General features: G+C 52.8%; 1 protein-coding gene across 19 annotated transcripts in view; it reads right to left on the reverse strand.

Annotated features, from left to right (window-relative positions):
• MICAL3 (microtubule associated monooxygenase, calponin and LIM domain containing 3) overlaps positions 1 to 17808 on the reverse strand; it is a 2299897-nt gene that overhangs the window by 784920 nt on the left and 1497169 nt on the right. The gene's annotated exons all lie outside the window — the stretch shown is intronic.

Below are 17808 nucleotides of genomic sequence, written 5' to 3' on the forward strand. Positions count from 1 at the left end.
GACTCATTCAGGGCTTTGTACAGTCTAGACAAAATGCTCCTTCGCGTGGTTGAGACGTCAAGAAACTTCACCATCGTTTGTTCCCTTCCCACTTTTCCTCTCCATGCTTGGTCAGTCATTATGCCCCTGATACAGAGATACTCGAAGACTGAGACCAAACCCCTCCCCAGCACCTTCCGAACAGCTTCCAGGTCTAGGAAAACTGTCTTTAAATAATTGTCCCGCCTGCTCAAAACCCATGTCCAGCCAATTCTGCGAGAAAGCTAGCCCATGCAGCGTTAAGTCGAATGGGGGGTCCCCATATTGATGGCAAGGCCGAGGGCCGCATAGAGAATGTGCGATTACCCACTGTCACGCCAGATGGAGCAAAAGCCGCTCATGGTGGGGTGTGACCTGAGGCGTTCAGGGACAGACTTGAGAGGGGACCAAAGATAGTCCCTTACCTTCAAAGGATGGGCTGTCAAGTCTTCCAGGTAGGTCCAGTAGTTCCTCAGGTCGTCCCTCGCATGCTCCAGCATTACCCTCAGTTGGGCCGCGTTGCAATGTAAGCAAACGTCCGGGAACCCAAATCCCCCCCCCCACCCCCCCTTATCCCTCGGGAGTGTCAGTGTCGCCATTTTAATTCTTGGAGTCTTATTTCGCCATATGAATCATCAGAGTTCTATTAGTTCTAAAAAGAAATTCGCCGGGAGTTGCCTTGGGATAGCCGCAAATAGATATAATAAACTAGGGAGCATTCATTTTTGTGGAGGTCATCCTTCCATACCAGGTCAGTACCTGGGGGTCCCACCGTTTTAGGTCAGCTCTTAGTTGCATGCGAAAGGGGTCGTAGTTCGCCGAGACCAGCTCGTCTAGGTCTCTAGTCACATTGATACTCAGGTGAGGTATGCCCTTTTTCTCTATTCACATACCCTGATATCTCCTTCTTGAATCTAGGAGGGGGCTAAGCACGAGTATTGGCATAATGCATGATTTCCCAACATTAATCTTCAGCCCCGAGAGGCCGTCATACTCCGAGATCTGTGGTATAAGCGCTGGGAGCGAGTACTGAATGTTGGTGAGGTACCACAATATGTCGTCCGTGAACAGCGAGAGTTTAAACTCGACCCCCTCCCCTCCCAGTTATGCCCCGGATCCGCTCATTTGCTCGGATTGCGATGGATAATGTGGTTCATAGTGATAACATCGAAAACATAGTCAAAAGTCATAACTTTGAGAAAAAAAACATCGAAAAATAAAAAGTCGAATTTCTTTATTAATACGTTTTTTATTCGAAATGGGGGGTTCCCCCCAACCCCCTCTTTTTTTGTTTTTACCTTTTTTTTATATACTAGAGCCAAAAAATAAATAAAAATAAAAAAAAGTGACTTTATTTTTCGACGTTTTGTTTTCGACATTGTCTTTCGACATTTTGTTTGCGATATTTTGACTGACCACCGGTTAACGTTTCCATCGTCGTGGCATAGAGAAGTGGCGAGAGGGGACATCTTTGTCATGTACCCCTCATTAGCCTGGAAATCTGTGACAACCCCCCCATTGACACACACCCTAGCCCTAGGTTGGTTATAAAGTTCTGCCACCCACCTCAGAAAGTTGGTACCCAGCCCAATCTTCGTAAGGTCCTTCATCATGAATGGCCATTCAACCCTGTCAAATGCTTCCTCTGAGTCTAGGGATACCAAACGGGCATCCAGAACCCCCCTCAACCCCCTGTCTGGGCACAGTGGACAAGGTTCAGGGTCTTCCAGATATTATACGATCCCTGTCTCCCCCCCCCCCCCCCGATGAAGCCCACCTGGTCGCCATGCACCAACTTAGGCAGTCCCCACTCCAGTCTCATCCCCAGGATTTTGGCCAGAATTTTGACATCGCTATTCAAGAGGGAGCTAGGCCTGTACGAAGAGCATCTGGTTGGATCTTTTCCCTCCGTGCGGATCGCCACAATTGTTGCCAACAGCATAGTGGGGGGAAGGCTCAAGCAGGCATTAAACACTCTAAGCATGGGGCCAGCTGTGACCTAAACAGTTGGTAAAACTTCATTGAGAAACCGCCCTCCCTCGGAGCTGTGCCTGACTTCATGCCTTTTATAGCTTGCAGAACCTCCTCAGTCAATCGGGCGCTCGAAGTTCTCCACTATCTCCAGGGCTAGTCCAGGAATTCATCTATCTGTGCCACGTCACCCTTCCATTCCATAGAAGAACAAGTTACTTTCTTACCTGGTAACGTCCTTTCGATTGGATGTTCCTCTGACGTATTCCACATCTTTGACATTGATTATCACAGCTGCGCTGCTTCGGAAAACTTTTGGCATAGGCGTCCTGCATCAATGACGTCGATACGCCCCTCGAGGACCTCCTCCAACAGTCGACATCACCGGATTTTATATGTAGGACGCACGACGCCCGTAGCCTCAGTTGTAGTTTTTTACGCCAGAACGCGTGGCACCAATCTTCTGCCAGTATTACTACAGAAAGCCTTACGGAAACGGAAGCTGCAATCGCTAAGAAATTCTGTAGCGGGGCAGGTAGGGAGGGTACAATGTGGAATACGTCGGAGGAACATCCCATGGAAAGAACATTACCAGGTAAGAAAGTAACTTGTTCTTCAAGGGGATTGTGTCCTCCGACGTATTCCACATCTTTGACAGACTCCCAAAGCATTACCAACGTAAGGAGGTGGGAAAAGAATTTAGAATTTTTTAGATAGAGGACTGCCTTGCCAAAGGCCAAATCTTGCCCATGGATAGAGTCCAGGGAATAATGTTTCACAAAAGTATGGACAGAGGCCCATGCGGCTGCTTCGCAAATCTTGCGACTCGGAACAACCCTCTGTAGTGCCGTGGAGGCAGCCACACCCCTAGTAGAATGAGCCCGTAAGCCTACTGGAGGGTCCTTTCCTGCCAAACGATAACATTCAGAGATCGTCAAAATGATCCATCTAGACAAGTTCTGCTTGGAAACAGCCTGACCTAAACGCCTTCCAGAGTAACCAATAAACAGCTGATCGTCCACTCTGACTCGGGACATCCATGAGAGATAGAAACTCAAAGCTCTCCTAGGGTCCAACCTATGCAGCCTTTCCACTTCCTTACTAGGATGTGGAGGCGGATAGAATGCCGGAAGAATGACCTGGCTCAGATGGAATTCCGACACAACCTTCGGAAGAAAGGAAGGCGTACCCCAAGGACAACCCTGTGCTTATGGAACACATTGAAGGGTGGTTTGGCGGAAAGTGCCTGCAACTCACTCACTCTGCGGGCGGAAGTAACCGCAACTAAAAATACAGTTTTAAAGGACAATAGTCTCAATGGACAAGAATGCAAGGGCTCAAAAAGAGCTCCCATTAGGAACTTTAAAAACAAATTCAAATCCCATCTCAGCACCTGGAAAGGCGACGGTGGAAACACACGAGTTCGCCCTTTTAGGAACTGAGAAAGCAAAGTGATTTTAAAATAAGAACATTCCTCAGACGAGCGCTTAAATATGGACAGCGCCACCAGGTAATCCTTAATGGTACCCACTTGCAAGCCCCTCTGGGCTAAAGAAAAAAAAGACAAAACCAAAGGAATGGAACATTGGAAAGCATCCACATTCTGTACACTGCACCAGTCGCAGAACTTCTTCCAACGGCAACAGTACAGGGATTACGCTGCAGGCCTTCTGGCCGAAAGCAACACCTCCATCACATCTTCAGGGAGGTCCCAATCCTTATATCGCAGCCTTTCAGATACCAAGCATGAAGGCTGAGAGAATTGACCTCTGGATGGAGAACTCAAACCCCCCTCCCGTGAGAGCAGATCATCTCGGTAGGGAAGACGACGTGGAGGGCAGATGGACATGTCTAGAAGGTTCGGGTACCATGCTCTCCTGGCCTATGCCAGAGCAATGAGGATCATCCGGGAACCGAACCTCCACAACACCTGCGGAATGACAGGGACTTGAGGGAACGCGTACAGCAGTGGGAAGGACCACTCAACTACGAACGCATCCCCTAAGGCTCCTCTTGGAGGAAATTCCCACGAGCAGAATCTCTTGCACTTCCGGTTGACACTGGTGGCGAAGAGATCCACTTGAGGGGTCCCCCAAAGGGCGAAGATCTCCAGGAGAATCTCCTGAGCCAACTCCCACTCGTGAGAGACCATGCTCTGCCTGCTCAGAGCGTCCGCTGCATCATTTCCGTCTCTGGCCAGATGAACTGCTGAGATCGAAATTTCCTGCTGTATGTCCTAGAACCAGAGCTGCATCGCCTCTCTGCACAGTGGGAGTGACCCTGCCCCCCCCCCTCTTTTTGTTGAAGTAGTGCATGGCCACTGTATAGTGCGTCATAATCAGGACATTCTTCCCCCGCACAGATGGCAGAAAAGCCTTCAGGGCTAGCCTGACAGCCCGCAGCTCTAACAGATTGATGTGGAGTCTGGACTCAGACCGAGACCAACGACCGCTGGCTGTCATCTCGTTGGCATGAGCTCCCCAACCCGTGAGGGATGTGTCCATCACGATCGTCACCTCTGGCCAAGGTTGCCAAAACGGAGCCCCTTTGAAGGCCCACTACAGAAGGTCCTGGGCGACCAAGGGCGGAATCTGAACGGGGTCCGACATGCTGCCGGAGAACTGCAACCAGTGCATCTTGAGTGCCCACTGCAGAGATCTCAGCCGCAGCCTGGCCTCTGGCACCAGTAAAATGGAGGATGCCATGAGGCCGAGCAACCTCAAGAACTCGAACGCCGGGAGACTCTGGGCACGTTGAAATTTGTCCACCATCTGCAGAATGTGGTGAGCCCTCACTTGGGGAGGCGAACACTACCTCAGGGATGTGTCTAGTACTGTTCTGATGTACTGGAGTCGCTGGGTAGGTGTCACATGAGACTTCTTTAAGTTGAGGGAGAAGCCCAGCTTGTGAAGTGAGCGGCAGGTGACGTACAGATGATCCCAGATTTGCTCGGGAGAGCGCGCCATGATCAACCAATCGTCCAGGTAGGGGTAGACTCAGTGGTCGAAGTGAGCGGGAGCGGACGGGAGCGGTGCTCCTATACTTTTTTAAATTAAGTTTTACAGCTCCTATACTTTTCTTTTAAAAAGAAACCGTTCCGGAACAGTTTCGTTTTAAAATAAAAGTGTAGGAAGAGGTTGTAACTTGCACTTTCAGTTCACAGCACTGAACATTCTCTTAAACTGCAGGCAAATGTGGTTGGGGGTTTGTATTGTGTATGGGAGGGGGCAGGGCGATGGGGTTTGTGAGGTGCGGGGCAGGCCTGTAGGGAACATAGCTCCACTACTTCTTTTCTTACACTTCGACCACTGGGTAGACTTGAATCCCCCCCCCTTTCCTGAGATGCGCTGCCACCACCACCATCAGCTTGGTGAAGACTCTCGGGGCGGAGGTCAATCTGAATGGCAGGACCCGAAACAGAAAATGCGAGTCGCCAACCGCGAACCTCAGGTACTTCCTGTGCTTGGAATGAATCGGCACAAACTAATGTAAGCATCCTTGAGGTCGAAAGACACCAACCAATCCTGAAGTTGAAGGGCCTGGAGGACTTGAGAAAGAGTAACCATCTTGAACTTTTCCTTCCTGAGGAGCTTGTTCAAACCACGCAAGTTCATGATGGGTCTCAATCCCTAATCTTTCTTTGAAATCAAAAAATATGGGGAATACCATCCCTTGTTCCTCTCTGCTACAGGTACCAGTTCTATGGCACCTTTCTCTAGCAGGGATAGGATTTCCTGCGCAAGGAGCGGATCCAGATGCTTCGAAGAGAGCTTCCCCGGTGGATTGTCATGAGGCCTCTGCCGGAAAGGAAGACAGTAGCCATGGGCTATGATCGCCAGAACCCACACATCTGAAGTAATGGCACACCATTCTACAAGATGCTGCGCCAGCCTTCCCCCAACCGGCGAACCATGGGACATGGCTCATGACTGAGCAGAAGCAGCTGCGGCAGTGCCAGAGTGCAAGGAGGCAAATGGCCGAGCGGCTTTGGCACCTTGAGTACCCTGCTTTCCACCTCTAGTACTCCTTCGGTGGCCCCTTTGACTGGCAGCTTGACTGGCAGTTCCCATCAATCTACCAAAGGAAGAGTAGTATCGAAAGGAGCCTCCCCTCCATTGCTGTCCCCTAGGCTGAAAATGCAGAGGTTGACGCACTGCAGCGCTCAAGGCCTTCGCTGCAGCTTTGGAGGTCTGCAACCTCTCAAGGCTCTTGTCAGCCTTGCTGCCAAAAAGATGGACACCATCAAAGGGCAAATCTGCGCATCACAGTGCTTGCCGCCATGGACCGGCTGACACAGTCTGCCACATCCAGACCCGACTGAACGTTTTCAAACATGGCATCTTTGCCATCCTGAACGAGGGCAAGAAAACCATCCCGTTCCTCCCCTTCGGGAATATGTTCAGCCGCCAACGACACACAATTCCACAGAGTGTGCATGAATCTTGCAAGGGTACAAACGGAGTTGGCTGCCTTTAAATCCATACCCCCAGAAGAAAATACCTTCTTCGCCCAACCATCAAAGCGTTTGTCGTCCCCATCAGGAGGGATTGTATGGTACGCAGCCTGTTTTGCTAGGGCCGTAGCCGCCTGCACCACCAAACCCTCCAAAGTAGGGTGCGTAGACAAGTAGTAGGGGTCACCACTGGCTGGGCGGTATTTTTTCGGCAACAACTTATTTAATGCCGGGAGACTCTCCGGAGCAGTCCAAGCTGCCGCCACCCTTCTTTGTAAGGCCATATGAAATGGCAACACCGGGTCAGTGGGTGGACCTTGGTCCAAGATATCTGTCAGGTCATCCTGCAGAAAATCCACAGGTGGAGCAGACCACCCCAGATACTCAAACTGCCAAACTCAACCTCCGGGGAGGTATCAAGACCACTTGCGTCATGTAAAGATTGACGAAGCTCTTCCAATTGGCTATGACCAGACAACAGGTCATCAGGAACCTCAGGAAGTACAACCCCCTCTTCATCAGACCCTTCCTCTACCTCTGAAATGTACTCCAAGGGTTGGAACAAGTCCACCCTGGGAGGAGGAACAGAGAATGGGTCAAATATAGGCCGCACAGACTTGCTGAGTGCCTTTCTCGGAGCTTCCACAGCTCTCCGAGGCACCTCTGGCAAATTTTCCTCAAAAGGCGTTGAGGGCGCCAATGGGAGTGGTGTCGACGTTGACCGAGGCGCAGACGACTTTGACAACGGCTTCAAGGCCAGGGACCCAAGCGTGTCCTTCGACGGCCTCGGCGCCAATGGCGTCAACGACCTTCTCAGAGCCAGAGCCTCGAGCATGTCCCATGGCGCCGACGGTGTCGATGCCTTCTTCGAAGGCCTCACAGGCTCCAATGGCCTTGACGGTGTCGAGGACCGGGACCTGGAGCGGGCACAGTGGCGATCATCCTTGTCCAATTGGGACCGCAACTGTTCCCAATGACTGCGCCGCCGCCCGAGCCCGAAGGCGTGTGAGCGGTGGCTCTAGCGCATTCCCTGCCAGCTTCACTCGAAGGCTCTGACAGAACGGTGCCCTGCGATTCGAAAATCGCCATCTGCTGGCGGAATTCATCCCATTCGGAGGCGACGAGCGATTCGTGGGACAAGCCACCCGCCGTCTGGCAGAGTCTTCTGACGAGGACGGGGCATGCGACCGGTGATGCCTCGATGAGGCCGAGGAATAGCCGACAGCTGCTTCTTCCGCTCCCGCAAGGCCTTCAACGTCAAAGACTGGCACTCATCGCAGTCATCGGTGGCGTGGCTCTCACCGAGGCACCAGAGGCAGACGTTGTGCGGGTCTGTAATCGACATCTTGGAACCGCAGTACCCACACTTCTTGAAGCCCGACTTCAGGGTAGCAGAAGACAAAGACATCTTTCTCGTAACAATAGCAGAACCGATTCAACAAAAGAGAACCGAGGTGCGCCGAGATTTCGAAGCGAACACGTTCGCGGAAAAAACTGAACTAAGGCTACGGGCGTCGTGCGTCCTACATATAACATCCGGTGAAGTTGACCATCGGAGGAGGTCCTCGAAGGGGCGTATCGACGCAGGACGCCGAAAAAGTTTTATGTAGCAGCACAGCTGTGGTAATCAATGTCAAAGATGTGGAATACGTCGGAGGACACAATCCCCTCGAATAAAGGTTGCTATAATATTTCACAAACTCCTCTCCAATACCTTTTGGGTTTACCCTCCCTAGACACTATCTCTCCAATAATTCTCCGCTTCCTCTCCTCCCTCAGGCTCCATGTAAGAATCTGGTCTGCCCCATCTCCCTTTTCGTGGTATTTCTGAGTCAGGACGGACTTTAATTGGGTTTTATATTGTTGAAGTTCTTTTGCTTCCGCTGGAGAGATACATTTGCCCTGGGCTCCACCCGGTTGTAGCTGCGCTATCTTTCTACAGAGTGTGTTTTCCTTCGCCCCCCTCCCTCTTCTTTTGAGAGCCTATCTTAATCAATAGTCCCCGAATCGTTGAATTAAAGCCCACCTCCCCGGTATCATTGGAAAGGAAGTAGTCCCCGATTCACGAGATCAGTTTCTGTTGCACCTCCCGCTCCTTCAACAGGAAATCACCACACCTCTAACCCCCACCTTGGCCAGAGGTCAGTCTCATGCCCACCGTAATCCTCACCATATCCTGGTCCGACCACGGGATTGGGGAGACCTGAGTCTAAAACTTGCACCTTCAGGGTCGTGTCTACTAAGATCAGGTCTATACGAGAATGAATCATGTACAGCTGAGAAGTAGGTGAATGGCCCATCCCCCTCCAGGGGTGGGGGGGGCAGGGGGAGCCAACCAGGCCCAGAAGGCTGTTCACTTGTCCAAAATGTTCAGAATCCCCAACCCCCACCCTGGAGGCCGCCCCATACCCCATCCTCCTATGGTCCCTCACTGGATCCAACACCATGTTAAAATCCCCTCCCATGACCAGCGGGCCCTCCATAAATGGAATCAGGAATCAGAGAATCCCTCACCTCCTCCCAAAAAAAATCACATTGGCCCACATTAGGAGCATAGACAGAGCCCAGGGTGAGTGATCCCTGTAACTGACCCTTACACGTATCTCCCATTCGGATAGACAAAACCGATTCCATCAAAAATCCCACTCGGGCTGAAACCAGGACTGCCACCCTCCTCCTTTTACTCACATCAGATGCCAAAAACACGTCCCCCACCTCCTGGGACCGTGATCGGGGTTCCTTGCCCCTCAGCCAGTGCGTCTCCTGGAGGCACATCCAGTCCAATTGAGCCCTCTTGAATTCACGGAGCACCATTGACCTCCTATTTGGCGAGTTGAGGCCTGAAGGAGCCGATACACATTTCAGCCATTCCAGACATTATTTTGCTGTTTGAAGCCCACATGACTCGCCCCTTCCCAGAGACAAATCCATTAATGAGCTTCCATTCTTGGAGCCCACCAGACACCAAACCAACTTGGAGTCGGCACACACTGAACTACTCCCTCCCACCCTCCTCTATCGGCATTCAACCCCACCCAGATTAGTCACCTAGTACGGGATCAAATCACCAGTGGTCCCTCCCGAACCCGGAAACCAGCCCTACAAAAGCTCTTTTCCCTGAGCCCCCTCCAGCACAATATAACTCGAGCCCCCCCCCCCCCCAAAGCACCTACAATCCCCTTAATTTTCCAAATCCAGCGGCGGCCCCCGTCGGGGCAGTTGTTTCAGTGCTACCGCCAACATTCCTTCATTAACTTGATCCCCAACAGCACTCTTCATAGCATTTATTGCCCCATACAAGGCCCCCACCAGGTGCGACCCCCTGAAGCCCCCACCCTACCTGCCCTAGTTTCCTGTGACCCCAGCGTTACCATCCCCAGAGTTAATTATCTGTTCCCCCTCCCTCCCGGGGGGTTCAGTTTCTTAAACCTGTGAGATCTGGGGATCTTTTGTCTATCATTCGACTGGCAACTGCTGAATGCTCCTTCCAACACCTCGCCAGGGTTCCGTGGCGGGCGCTGGGAGTCCCCCATAGGCTCGGCCATCACCCTTTGAATGTCATCTTCCATTACCAGCCTGTATGAGTAGTCTTTGTGCAAACATTAGTGAGAAAGGGAAGCCCCAGCGGTATCTCACTCCCTTGTCCGTGAGCCATTTCGTCAGGGGACCGCATTGCTTCATCCTGGCCAATGTAAAGGCTGACAGGTCCCGGTAAACAGTTATCTTAGTGGGGCGTAGGCCACTAGGCTGGTTTTCCTAGCCCTCTCCAAAATCTTCACCTTTCCTGGGAAGTAGTGGAACCTTGCCAATACTGTTCTCGGTCCCCTCGCCCCACCCCCTGCACAGTGTTTTGAGTCAATCGTGGGCTCGTCAATCGCATCAGCGCCAAACAGGAGCTTCAGCACTTCCATGATTGATCGATATCTCCCTCCGTTTCCCCCTCCCTCTCTCCGGAAACCTAACAAAACGGAGGTTATTTCTTTGTTCCCTTATTTTCGAAGTTGTCCATCTTTAGCTTTGCTTCAGATGCCCTCCTCCTTTCCAGTTCTGAGAGAGTCATGTCCATTTGTGTCTCCAGTGTATCCAACGAGGTTTGGTTGCTTGCCAGACATTGAACCCTCTCGTCAACTGAGTCCATTCTCTGGTCCAATTTTTTCAGCCAGAGGCCCAATGCTGAAGGCATTCCCTGCATCTCATCAGTGCCGCAATATCTTTCTTCGTGGACACCGGGTCCTCCTCCATTCCTCCAGCTTGGGTGGACACAGACAGTGGTGCTCCTGACAGGGAGGTCTGGAACTGCAATCTCTCCAAGGCAAATCTCCAGCTCATTTATCTCCGAGTTCCAAGTACTCCCTGCTGCCCCTTCAATGGCCCACTGGGCCTGCCCTCACCAGGTCATCACTTGATCTCAGCTCTGTGTAGTCCTGCCTGCAGCACATGCGCGGTCCACTCCAGTTGGTCTGGCGGGCTGTGCGCCAGAGAGTCAGGGCTGCCCCCCCTTCTCCTATTAACTGTTGTCCCTTCACGGTGTCCAGGGGGGCTCTCCGGCTTTCCCGCAGGGGTCCTCAAGGGTACTTCTCCACTGTCCCAATTCCAGTTACACAGGGGTACCCGCACCCCGCCCACCTGCACTCTCCTGTAGCAGTCTCAAACATGAGGGGGCCATCACCTCACCACATGCGCTTCTTCAGACAAATAAAACCCCACCCCGGGACCTTGAATTGTGCGCTCCTCAGAGCACCTCACAGAGGTTCAACCGGTCCCCCACTTCCTGGTGTCCGGGTCTTTCCCCTCTCAGCTCCCACCAGCAGTCTCTTGTTGTAAGTCTCAAAGTGATGTGGCGAGGCGGGCACACGCCCCTACCTGATCTCAGGGGGTCCACACCCCGCCACCAAGCACCTGCTCCCCCCCCCCCTGGTTTTGCTTGTGCAGGCAGTCACCTCTCACTCCAGGGAGGCCAGATCCGGGCACTCGCGATGGGCCTCTGCAACCAGGCTGCTTCGCCCCCGGGGGGCCTCACCAGCTCAGTTTAATTATTAATAATTAATCTGATGCCCCCTCCTAGGTTCGCCCCACGGGCCATCACCGGGGCGCAAGGGAGGGATGGGGGGGACTCCAGCACTCTACTCCCCAGTCGGCTCCGGTCCGCCTCCTCCAGCTGGGTCTGCACCCGCACAGGCACAGTCACATCCTCACCTTAGAGTCGCCCTGCAGAGCTTTGTGACGACCTCCCCTGCTGCCGCCAGTCTCTGGAGGCCCTTTATGGGGAGCGCCAGACAATGGCATCCTCACCGGCTGTTCCCGCATTCTCGACGGAGGACCCCGCCTCTGCTCCAGGGCAGGGGCACTGTAGTCCTCGGCTCCGCTGCCCTAGACTCAACAGGCCGCCTCTCTCACGGAACTGCCTCGGGGTGCCTTCTCCCCTGCTCTCTTCTGCAGCCCGTGGAACCCTCAGCGCTGCGGTGTCCCTCAAACAGGGCCTCCCTCCTGTGGGGTCAGCCCGAGTCTCTCATGGCACGTCTGCCTCTGTCCCCTTCGCCGTGATGTCTCCTCCTCCTCCGTTGAGGCCTCCAGGGCGGCTCACTCAGCCATCCGACCTCGCCTCAGCTGGAGAGTCGGGCTGTAGGTGCCCCACAATCCCCTCTCACAGAGGCAACCTTCACTGCCTCACTCGGGGGACGTGGGGGGCAAAGGGCAGGCTCAGTGCCCCTTTGCATTCCCGGGTCTAGGAGCTGACGCGTTGATCAGCTATCCGCCATGTGCCCCCTGGTGGCCATCGACAGGTAGAATTTTAAAGCTTGCTTGACGTCGGGACAGTGGAGCACCCTTTCTGCCTCCTCCGCCGGGTTAGGGAAGATGGTGGGGAGCACAATCTCCTTGTTGAGATGGAAAGATGAAAACTTTTGGGAGGAACCTAGGGTGAGTGAGAAGCACCACGTTGTCCCGATGACACTGTGTAGGGTTCTGTGGCCACTAGAGCCTGAATCTCGCCGACTCTGCAAGCCAATGTGAGGCCCACCATGAGCGCTGTCTCGAGAGCGACTAATCTGATGTCTACTGTAGCCATTGGCTCAAAAGGTTTGTGTGCCAGGGCACTGAGAACCAGGTTCAGGTCCCAAACTGGGTGTGTGCACATGACTGGTCTTGTTAGCCCCAGTAGATGCCTTCTGACCACTGTATGAAAAATGGGAAGACATGTGAGTTCCTGTATGCTCCGATGGCCGCAAGGTATGTTCAACATGTGTCCACCTGGACCCCTGATTTAGCTAAATAAGCAGAGAATGATAGCACAGGGTCTAGCGTGTATGTCAGTGGGTCCGCTCTGCTTTCTTTGGCCCAGAAACAAACTCTGGTCCATTTGCTTTTATACTGTTTCTGTGTAGCAATGACTCCTGGCTTCCTGGATGATTTCCAGATTGTCCCGAGACAGCTGGAGATGTTGAAGCGTTACCTGCTCAGAGACCAACACGCTAGGGCTAATTCCTCCGGGAAGGGGTGAATCTCCGCTCCTCCCTGCGTAGCAGAACAGGGTCCAGCCCGAGTGGTAGGGGAACCAGAGGTTGGTTTGACAATTGCAGCAGATCCAAGCACAGCGGCCTGGCCGACCACTGGGGAGCTATCAGAATGAGACGCATCCGACGGGTCTCCCTGATCTTGGCCAGGACTTAGTGTGCAAGAATGGTCAGGGTGGGGGGCGCGGGGGGGGGTTTGGTACAGAACACGTAGGCCCACATTCCATTCCATTGAATCTGCAGCACGTGCCCCATGGAACCCTGGCCACCCCTGGAAGCGAACCGCTAACATCGACAGTAACAATCACAGTTGCCAAGGAAGTGAAGACCCTAGGCTTTTACTTGGATTCCACACTCTCCCTAAGAAAACAAGTAAACTCTCTGGCCTCCTCCACTGCATATACCGGCAAACTCATCAAAGCTTGTAGACCCTTTCTGTCACCAGCTAGCTGCATCATCCTAGCCAACGCCCTCATCCTCTCCAAATTGGATTACTGCAACACACTCTATGCAGGAGCCAATAAATACATCACAAACTACAGACCCTACAAAACAATGCGCTTAGAACTGCCCTGAATCTCCCTACCAGAGAGCACATTTCTAACGCTAGAAGAAACCACAACCAGCTAAAAATCACTGATCGGATCCTCCTCAAAATGGTCACCTTAACCTTCAAATGCCTAAATAACACAGCACCACCTTACCTGATGGAAAGAATAACCAGAAAACCCTTTACACGCCTAACTAGAACAGCCAACTCCTACTGTCTCCAAACTCCTAGATTCCACCTAAAATAAAACTGTTGGAAATAGCTTCCCGGTAAAAGCAGCTCAGCAATAGAACGCCTTACAAGTGGAGCTAAGAAGAGACCAATCCTACAACAGCTTTAGGCGTAACATCCACAACTGGTTACGGCACAACGGCCAATAATTACAGCATATCATGCTCACCCCCTTGTCTCTCCCAGGCAGCTCTTACTCAGCTAAGACTTGTAACACAAATTGTAACCATTACTGTAACTATCCTGGCACATGTACCTACCTGTAATTATGTAAACTATAACCTGTAAATGCACCTGTATCTAACTATCTATGCAAATGTAACTAAGCCTTAAGTAACCTTGATATGTTGTGCGCCCATCTACTTCTGGGTTTGGGCGCCCTATAAATAATAAATAAACAGACGTCCGATTGCTCTCTGTTGCAAACAGGTCTATGCTGGGGTGACCCCACTTGCTGAAAATTTCCATAAATACCCTCTTGTTCAGCTGCCACTCGTAGCTGCCAGAGCCCAGCCGACTGAGGTGGTCGGCCTCTAGATTTGACTCTCCCAGAAGGCGTACTGCCGAGATCCAGATGCCCTTTGCAATGGCCCATTCCGAAATGGCTATTGCCAGCTTGCATAGATTTTGCGGAAATCTGGTGCCCCCCTGCTTTTTGAGGCAGCACATGCAGGTAGAGTTGTCTATCTGAATGCACACCAAACTGCCCTTGATTGGAAGGAATGCCCTGAGAGCGAGCCAGATAGCCATCACCTCCAACCAGTTGATAAGGTTCTGCTGGTCGCCCATAGACCATGCACAGTATGGCCGCTCAGGGTGGCCCACCCCGCACCTGGAGGGGAGGAGTCTGTTGTAATGGTGTGGTCCGCCTGAAGGGTAAGTAAACTGATGGTTACAGTTCTGCTGAGGAAGTGACCCACAGCAGCATTGATCATTGCCACCTTTTCCTTCGTGGGGAACACCATTTGCCTCTGCGTGTCCAATTGAAGACCCAAGAATACCAATGTGTGCGTCGGTTGGATGGGCGACTTCTGGAAGTTGAGTGAGAACCCCAGCTCAGAGTGTGTTCATGAGCCTGGAGGCTGAGAAACTGACTTGCTCCGGAGACCCTGCTCTTACTAACCAGTCATCGAGGTATGGGGATACATGATGGCCTTCTGACTGGAGCAGGGCTGCAACAGCATTCATGAGCTTTGTGAAGACCATGGGTGCCGAGTTCAGGCTGAATGGTAGTACTTTGTATTAGAAATGCAGACCCATGACCTGAAATCTGAGGAAGTATCGATGAGCCTGCGCTATGGGGACGTGTAAATATGCATCCTTCAGATCCAGCAAGCACGTCCAGTCTCCCCCATCCAGTGTCTCTGCTATTGGAGCTGGAGTCACAGTTTTGAATTTCAGGCAGGTACTGGTTTAAAAAGGAAAGATCTAGGACCACTTGCAGGCCAGCCTGGTTATTTTTCTGAATAGCAAAGATGCGGGAATAAAAGCCCAACTCCTGCTGGGGGATTGGGACCTGCTCTGCTGCCTCTCTCGCCATGAGTGAGTGAATCTCTGCTAGGAGCGATGTTGTCCCGATTTGAGGAAGGGGAGGGGAACGAGAAGGAGTAAAGGGAAGAGGCAGCCGAAGCTCTGTGAGATAACAGATCACCCAGGCGTTCACAAACCGTACCCTCCAAGCCTGACTGTGGAGAGCCAACCTGACCCAAACTTGGGTCCTGTGGATCTAAAACGTCCCATCATTGCTTCTTTGGTTCTGAGGATGGCGCCCGGGAGGGGGATTGAAAGAACCTTTATGGGAAGACTTCTGGTGTTTACTCCTGTGCTGGCTGGGGGACTGGTACGGTTGCCTAGCCCAGTGGTCTTGAAAGCCCCTGAACACGCCAAATGTCCGACCCATGTCCAACCGAGACTGGGCCTGCCTAAAGCTTTAAGCTTCCGGTTTGGTAAGAATAGGTAGCGATTTGGCTGTCTGGGAGCTGCTTTTCGTTTTGTCCAGTTCCTCATCGGTGGTGGAGTGGAACAAACCCCCTTCCCCGAAAGGGAGAACTAATATTCTCTCCTGAACGTCGGGATTGGACCTTTTTGCCCTTAACCAGGACGTCCTTCTCATGTCTGTGGCCACACAGACTGCTCTACTTGTATCAATGTGGGCAACTGTAGCCTCCATGATGTCCTGGGCCACCAGCTTGGCCTCTGCCAGGCGAGCCTTGAAGGATGCCTGCCTGTGGGAAGGTAGATCCGGGATGGAATTCGGCGATCTCCCGCCACAGCCTTTGGCTTGCCGCAGCCAAGAGGGCGTCAGCGTTGGCCTTTCTGAGATGGAGACCTGTGTTGGAATAAACTTTACCGTAGGCCTCAAGTACCTTTTCCTCTTTACCAAGGAACGCAGATGTGGCGGTGCTTGCTGATGACGTCTGCGGTTTGGCATACATAGATGCTGCCTCAATGACAGATGACAGTGGCTGAAGGTGAACTGATCGGAGCAGAGAGTCGCCCTGCATTGCCTACATTTCACATTTCGCCTTTTGTTAGTTGGCTGTGTGGAGTGAGGCTTCAACCACCCCTTTTTAGCCAGGGCCTCTACCTCTTTTTGCAGTGGAATCCCGGATCTGGACTCTGCCCAGATGGTGAGAACATCAGCCAAGACCCCCGTCTATGGCTGTTCCTTTTGTGGCTGCGAGATGCCAGGCCGGTGATTCTGTTGTACAATGCCCTTGCCAACGAAGGTGTGTCTTGCTCCTCGTTGTCAGTGTCCTGCTGATCCCCTCTGCCGATGGACGCCAATGGGTCGACTGGCATAGGTTCATTTGACGGTGGCTGTGCGGGAGCTGCTATCAGAGCCACCAGTGTCACAGGCTGCAGCGGTGGAGTAGGTTGCACCGGAGCCAGTTGCTGTAGAAGCATGGGCATTAGAATCTCTTGTATGATGCCCTTAAGGATGTTTTCCATTGGCGGGGAATGCATGAGCGTTAGGAATTTGTCAAAGAAACGCTCCTCGCAGGCTGGGTGGCATTGCTCCTGGACTGGGGCCTGTAGTGGTGATGTGAACTGCTGCCTGCAGTGAGAACAACGCTTCTTTGTATAGAGTGCTTGTCCCGAGACAGTTGGGCAAGTTGTGAACCACGTGATATGAGGCAGAGGCACCCATTCTGACCTTGCTGTGGATTCCTGCCTTGCGGGTTTCGCTGGATGAGCGGGCCTCTGGCTTGGTAGTCTAGGATTCCCGCCTTTGGGGTTTCGTCGGGTTGGCAGGTGTCTGGTCTGGGCGCCATCGGGTTTCTGTGCACTGCCATCTTGTCGGCGCCCTCAGCACGTGGATCCTTGGATGACATGGGTCTGGGTTCAGCCTGTCTGCTGGAAGGCGTAGGCTCTGTCTCACCCTGCACCTCAGGCATGTGCCTGGTGGCCCTTGGCCATGAGGCCAGTAGTGCTATCTGCGCAGCGTTTAGGTGCCTCTCTCGGGCGTAGGCCTGGTAATAGGGCCAAGCTCCTCGGGACAGGTCCCGGTGTGAGAGCCCATTGGCTCCTTGGCGGTGGAACTGGGGGGGGGAAGCTTGGACCCCTCAGCCGATAAGCCATTAGCTGCTGTAGCCTCAGCACCCTTCTTGCCACTGCTAGGACCCAACTGTCCCCTCCCTTTGGCAGACTTTCCCGGGAAGGAGCCGCCCTTACGGGGTGCTTTGTTAAAAATTATACTTGTCTTCTTGGTCTTCCTCCGCATGTATTCCTTAAGGTGCTCTGCCGGCAACCTGGAGAACAGCTCCCTCCACCATGCCAACTGGTTCTTGAGGTCCCGGGGAGTGAGCGCATCGCACGCTGTACAGCCATCCCATCTGTGATCTTCTCCTAGGCACCGTAGACAGAGTGCGTGCAGGTCCAACGTGGGGAACGAACCGTCACACCAGGGTTACCTGCTGAAGCCCTACGCAGACATGCGCCGAGGACGGGCTGGGGTACCGGTGGACAATGTATCCCTGGAAGTATTGTATCTGAAAAAGATTTAATAGAATTAAAATTAAATGGAATTACAGGCCCAGAAGGGCGTAACCATGAGCGCTGTTGAAACCGGT

Source organism: Ambystoma mexicanum, chromosome 12 (assembly GCF_040938575.1).
Source record: "Ambystoma mexicanum isolate Mex_15411 chromosome 12, UKY_AmexF1_1, whole genome shotgun sequence".
Classification (NCBI taxonomy): domain Eukaryota; kingdom Metazoa; phylum Chordata; class Amphibia; order Caudata; family Ambystomatidae; genus Ambystoma; species Ambystoma mexicanum.